Here is a 7,463-nt window from a genome sequence, read left to right as displayed (position 1 = left end):
TGATGCCTGAGATCCTCAATCCGGCTTTAAGTTAGTGAGGAGGGACCTTCCCGGGGCTCCAGTTCACCTTTTCAATTCATGACGTGATGTCCAAACACAGTTTTCCAACAATGTAATTACTGGAAAAGTAACTCCAACAACATATGTAATAGAACAGAATAGCCCTGGGTGCTCCACATCAACTGTGTGGAATGAAATATAAATAGTAGAAAGCAGGAATAATAACAAAGAGGAGAAATATGAACAAAGTAAGAGAAAGGCACAGATTAGAGGACAGGTTAAAAATATTAACCTGAGGCACCGACCGGAGGGCAATAGGTCAAACAGGTGGTGGGCAGCGTCACGTGTGATGGGCCTGGCTTACCTGAGGCAGAAGGATCTGGCGATGGCCTCCAGGGGTGGCAGAGGGCAGCCAGTGATTTTTTGGGTGGTGTTAATTACGGTCTGTGCAGCCTTCCTGTGGCCCCGGCCTACCAGACACCAGGCAGCAGGAGAGGACACGCTCCACTGAGGAGCAACAGGTGGTGTTGTGGGTCCAGGTGAGATTAGTGGAGATCAGGAAGACAATAAAAAGGAATAAAAAACACAAAGATGAACGGTAGTTGGGATCTCCGTGCCGCTGCACCCAAATCTCCCTCTGGAGGGTGTGCGACAACAGGAGTACAGGAATAAATATGTTTTTTTAGCTGATTGTTTTCTGTATATTAACTTTGGTATATTTAATGAAACCATACAAAGGTTACCTTCAAACTATAGTATGTACTTTTTCCAACAGCTCCTGTTTCTCAGGTGGATTTATAACTCTTCTTCTATATGAAGAGTTTGAAGCCTTAAAACAAAGCCAAAAATGAGCGATTTGATTTGGATCAAAGAATAAAGGAAAACAAACGAACAAAAATACGACTGTGTGAATGATTACTGTTTACAGTGAACTACTCATCCCATAATGCACTGCAAATCCCAGATTCCACATCCAGTGACTTCCAGACGTTACCCTGTTTATTATCAGAGCCTTGCACAATGTTAGCTTGAACGTGTTTGTAGTTTGTGTGTTTCTCCATGGTAACAGCCAATCAACCAATCAGAGAGGTTTCAGTTGTGATTTTTGGATCGTGTGTAGTGTCGCTTCTTCAGTGACACTGCAAAAAAAGTTGTTAAAATGAGGTCGATGTCGTAGTGAGATGGTTCGCACGTTCACCTAACGAGCAAAAACTGTCAGCTTTGATTCTGGGAGCAGGAAGAGGCACAAGAAGGACGCCCAGCACAACAATCTGCCACATCAAACATGTGGAATGAGTAGTTTCTACAGGAGCATCACAGCTCATACTGGCTCGTACTCAAACCTCCAGAGATCATGAATGACATTTTGACTTCCAGAGTCTCTGTGTTGAGCTTGTATACTGTGGCGGAGGTGTGGTCCCTGGCTCAGCTGCAGGGAAGGTGCCAGGCAGGTGAGTGGACAGGTGGTGGTGATGGCGCAAACAAGCTCTGTACTGGTTTTAGTGACGTGAGTGGTGAGGAGGGGAGGTTCTTCCATCAGACAGTTTGCACAACGCTGAGAGCGGTCAGAAGTGTGTGCCAACCCAAAAAGGACATTGCTGTGGGTCGATAATAAAGCGTGTGTGTGTGTGTGTGTGTGTGTGTGTGTGTGTGTGTGTGTGTGTGTGTATACAGGCCCTCGAACACGTTGTTTCTCCACGAGTGCAGGACACTATTCATAAAAAATTCAAACTTGATTTTTATTCACAGCGATTTCTGAGATATGTCCTACTTTCATGGCTGATTATCTTCAGAAGGAACCGTGGCTGTAGGTAGCAGATAAAAATGAGATCTTTCCTTTGTGGCACATTTTACCCAGAATGCATGTTTTAAAGTTTTCCTCTGTGCATTTTCAAAAAAGAAACATTCCAGGTATCAGTGTTCGTTTCTGTTCGTCCACAGCGTTACGTTGGTGCTCTTTTCCAAAGGTTTTCTTTCTAAAAATGTTAAAATGACAGAAAACTTAAAATATTAACATGTAATGAAACGTTACCCAGTGATGAGCACACCTTACACTGCGCAAGGTCAGTCTCTCCTGTGGGATTGTGGGTGTTTTCTTTCCCCGTGGTGCATACCAGGCCAAAGATGAGCAGATGATGGTTTGATGACAAAAAGCTGCTTTTTGCAGGGACGTGCTTCCAGTTTGTCCCTGTGATGTAAATCGATGAATGAAGACGCGGTTTAAGACGGAAGTCTCTGGAAAGTTTTACTGTAAGTCAAAGATGTCAGCCAAATGTTTGCTCCTGCATCAATATGAGTGTGTTCATTAGGGAATCACAAATTTAGTGTATCAGTAATTATTCATCACTAAGTGAATAATAGCAGATATGGGCTTTATAGTTTACTGCAACCAATCGATGCAAACGACATTATAACAGATTCATTTAGAGGAGCACTTCGCCATCTTTCAGCCTGATAGAAGTGCAGAGTTTCTAACACAGAGCTGTCCTCTCAGACTCAATGTGACTGCATGTGATCGTGCAGCAGTTCACAAGCTATCATTCCCCTCTGCTGCTTTTCATAATCTACAACAACTGAATCTTTTTTTAAACTGAAAATTATTTTCTTTTTGTCATTAAAAATGAACAATAATGGAGAAAATAATTAGCCAATTCCAGCAGACCTTCATCTAAATGTGACATCAAACTGAAAGATGTGCAAATGCCTGAGAAGCGATTTCTCCGTCTAATGGATGTCCCAGTAATGACATCTAAACTAAATAAGTGCCTGGAGGTGTTTTAAAGATGACTTAAGCCTGTTGTGCAAGATTCCAGGTCATGAGAGTGATAATGACATGTTTTTCTTCTTTTCTTGTCTGTTAGTGTAATAAATGTGGTGAATGTAGGGATCAGCTAAGATTCCTGCATTTTCCCGCACAGCAACATTCTTGCTGTTGGTCCAGCCAGAACATGTGCACGAGCAAAGCTTAACTAAGGTGAACTCTGAATCTGCACTTGAACATCGCACCAAAACACACCTAAGTTTGTGTCGTCAGTGGACTTGAAAATGGCACATTTCAGTTTTGCTGCTGTAAAACAAACACAGGGAGCTGTAAGAAGCTGCTAAGCTCCACAGAGCAGCTCATCTCCATATTTAACACTAGAAGCATCATCTTTGACATCAGCGTCGCTTTTAAACTCTATTAACGGAAAATCATATTTAACTTGGCTTTTTTCTCTTCAGCCATTTTCTCTTCTTCGTCTTTGTTCACTGTGACTTTGCCTCTCTGCACTTGTTAGGATCAAAGCGCGACACCAGGCAAACACACTGCGTTATGAATACACACACACACACACACACTCAGTATATGCAGGACAGTTGCTGATGCAGCATGAAGGAGCCGATCCTGTGATGTCATACGCTTCTTAGTCATAAAACACTAAGAGAGCGTGCGGCGCTGTTTACTCTGTGGAAGGAAACGTCCTTTAACCCTCCAACTGTCATCTTGCCCCCCCCCCCCCCTCTGTCCTTCACATCTTTTGTAATAAGTGTTGGGGGTCCCACGGGAGACATGCAGTGTGTGTCCTCCATTGGCATGGCAGCGAGGTGTTGATGAGGTCCCGCGATGGCAGACGGGGGAAAGAGTGTGTTCCCCGACCTCAGTCTCCTGAGGGGTATCTCTCTCTCTCTCTCTCTCTCTCTCTCACACACACACACACACACACACACACACACACTCTCTCTCTCTCTCTATTTAAAGCTGAACTCATTGATTTACCATTCAGCTGTAATTTGTTTTTTATTTTTGAAGCTTTATTTGTACGTCGCGTTGAAGAGCCAACAGTTCATGCAGATTGTCTAAATAATAACCACAATCTTTTTTGTTACGACGTCAGAACAAACCACAGCACATGCCTGAGCTCTTGCTACATGACAGGATTATGGTGCAACCTTCCACAAGGCAGGAAATCTAAAGTGTCCCCAGAGACCGTGGGGGTGTCCTCTGTGGACCTCGATGCTGTGTTTTTGTTGTTTTACTTGCTTTTTAGGATTAGCAAAGGATTGTGCTTTGTCCTGTCTCACAGTGAAAAGTGTCAGGTTGGCTGTGACATCTCCTTCACACTGATATCAAAGCCTGGATCGTGACAGTCAACCACCAAAGGACACGTTTAGGCTAACAGAGACATGCCTTCACTATTATTTGATGCATCAGGACTGAGAACAGCACAAAATGCAAATAAACATGATGAAGAAAGCATCAGCAGGTGCTGTAAAGACAGCTGTAATATATCTCTGAGCAGCACAACTGGGGCAAAAACACAATGAAGAACAGCAGTGATCGACCAAGCTACAGCAAGCCTGTGAAAAACCTGGTGGGAAAAACACACAGAGACAGAAAGCTCTGAGAACAGCGTGATTCCCAGAGGGACTGAAAGGTAACAAGTATGTTTCCTTCTTAGAAAAATGGTTACCATTGATACCAGATCAGCTGGATCCCTGGATACCCCTGGAGATCGGAGAGCGCACCACTTGCTTGGAAGGAAACCTCAAGAGGATCTTGTCACTGAATCCCTCAGCTGCAAGAACACCGTCCAGGTGTTTGTTGCTATATGGAAAACAAGGAAGGTTGTAAACAGCAACTCATGAACCGTTTGTGTCTTTGACAGGAGCTCAAATGTGGCGACAATCAGACTGTCTAATAAACATTTATTTAAAAAAAAGAAGAAGTCTTCTGCTGCTGCCGCCCAACATTTAATGAGAAGTCAAACTGAGCTTTCCTTCTTTATTTGTGTTTTCTCCTTGTTGAGGTCGATTCTGCACTGGCAGCTTTCCTCCTCCTGCAGCGCAGCAGTGCCACTGCAAATATTTAAGAATGAATGAAATATGATTCGTGCACAATGAAAGGTATATCAGGACAAATCAAGTTGTGATCATGTATGAGTTGTATAGTTTTAATGTTTTATTTGGGAACAGAATGGTGTGTATGTGCAAGTTTGGTGATGGAGTTTTTATTATGAATGAATGATGAATTTTTATGAATTATTATGTCTATTTTTTATGCTTAAAGACAACAGATGGAAATTAGCCCTTGGCTATAATCTGGTATGTTTACATTCATGTAAAAACTTTTTTACATTTATGTTCATTAACATGCACTGTCCTAAATAAATAAATAAATAAATAAATATCAGGACATCGTCAGCATAGAAGTAGATGACAATATTATGTTTTCTTAAATATAGACGAAAGCGGAGCTATACAGATTTGAGCCACAAGTTAAGCTAACAGTGTTAGAAGAATGGTTACCAGTGCTGGCAGATAAATGACCTGTTAGGTAAGATTTCATCCAGTTAAGGCAGAACCAGAAACACCTGAACATTTCTCAAATTGAATTCAAGGGAATGATGTCAGATTTAAATGAGTTGGCTTTAAGTTATCAAGGACACTAAGGCTGAAAGTGCAACACTGAGGGTAGATAAACTGGGTGGATCATTATTGAATAATGTCAAATTTACACAGTGCAGCCCTCCTACATTTCTCCTCGAGAAGTTAATTTCGTTAAAAATACTTTGGTTATTTAAGCTCAAAAACCTTCACCTGTGCAGCACTGAAGCCCAGATATGGAGAGTCTGGCTACAGCAGATACTGTGGCTCTGTGCAAACATTTCTTCTATAAAGATCATTAAAACAAATGATGTTTTGGGACCTTTTCAGGTCTTTGGAGACCTGATGGTGCCAAACATGCTCATCTCAGAATCATAGCAGCTTCCCATTTGCTACATCCAATTTGTTTTGATGATTTTTATATTTCAGAACTCTGAACACCTTTTCCAAAGATCCCGTTGAATCAGAAGATCAATCCCTGTCACGTGTTTCACGGTGCAGGTGTAAAACAATGAGGGACAGAGCTGTCACTAAAAGATCAGCTTTGTCATCACAACAAGACAGAGCTGATGTGTGCTGCCCAGTCAGAGACAGACGGCCTACTTCCCCCTCTCCAAAGAAAAGCAAACCATAGAGGACAGAAGAGAAAGGAAAAGAAAGAAAGAACGAAAGAGGGAAAGAGTTGAATGTCAAGCCCACACTAATTGTTTCTATTTTAAAGAACTGAGCTGCTTTCAGAATGATTTAAGGAAGTTGGTGCAAAAGTGACCTAAAAACAAAGCAAAGAGCCAGCTGACGCTCACTGATAACACAGACAGACACAGACACACACTCACACACTTACAGACACAACGATAACATTCACACACATATTGTGATGTAATTAAACGTAAATTCTGATTGTCTTTTGCAATTGTCAATTATCAGCTTCAATAAACACACAGATAATAAAGGAAAGGGAAAGAAAGGAAGGAGGAGAAATGGAAAAAAAAGCTGAAGAAAAGGAGAAAGAAGAGGAGGCAGAACAGTGAAAGGCAAGAAGGAAAAAGAAAAAAAGGTGCTTTTGTTTGCAAAAAGCTGCAGCTGTATCGGCCTTTCTGCAGATTTACACTGCCTCCTACAGGAGGACAAAGACACTGCAGGACTGACACCAACAAAAAGTAGAATAATAAAGAAATGTTTTATAAATGAAATTAAAATAAGAACATCTGAACCACTTACACTCAGTGTAGAGTATATGTTGAAAAGCAGCTGACCCTTAAACTTCTAAAAAAAATGTTACCAAGAGGACGAAAACACAAAGAGTGAATCTGACTTCAAGTTTTCAAACATGCAGCAAATGAGAGGGACTGTTTATTCATGCTAAGCCCGCTGCTTATACGTAAAACACAGCTTTCTTATATTATATTATATTATATTATATTATATTATATTATATTATATTATATATTATATTATATTATATTATATTATATTATATTATATTATATTATATTATATTATATTATATTATATTATATTATATTATTATTTGTTATTATAAATAAATATAATATAATATTATAAAAAATATTTGAACCTGAATTTTTCTGAAGTGTAAACATAAAACCATAAAAGAAAGTTGGAGATAAAGGAGACCTCCCTGCTGCCCATAAAGCGTATTTTAGGTTCCTCTTCAGTCACTTTCTCTTCTGGAGTTTGTTAACAGAAACAACAGAGGAGGAGAGTTAATAAATGAGCTTGATATTCCTTCCGTGGGGCCACACTGCCACTTGCTGGACGGTAGAGGAACTGCAAGAGGAGAGGACACTACAAAACTGCCTGACTGAATGCATTGCTGATCACTGCTTCACATTAAGAAATCATTTTAAGAACCTGATATTTGAAAAACAATAATTTGGTGTCATCTGACCTTTTTATGAAAACAAATGATCGTGTTTAAATACAGTAATATGGATTTATGGCTCAATTTAATCTAAGATGATGGTCCACTCACAGCTTCTTTGTTTGGGAAACCAAACACTGAATACATCCAGCTTTTATTCGTTTTTAGAGAGCTGATCTAACGTCACGTCACCCAAAATAACCTCAGAGCTGGC

Source organism: Neolamprologus multifasciatus, chromosome 9, assembly GCF_963576455.1.
Source record: "Neolamprologus multifasciatus chromosome 9, fNeoMul1.2, whole genome shotgun sequence".
In the NCBI taxonomy this organism is placed as follows: domain Eukaryota; kingdom Metazoa; phylum Chordata; class Actinopteri; order Cichliformes; family Cichlidae; genus Neolamprologus; species Neolamprologus multifasciatus.
Note: the sequence above shows the minus strand (reverse complement) of the source record.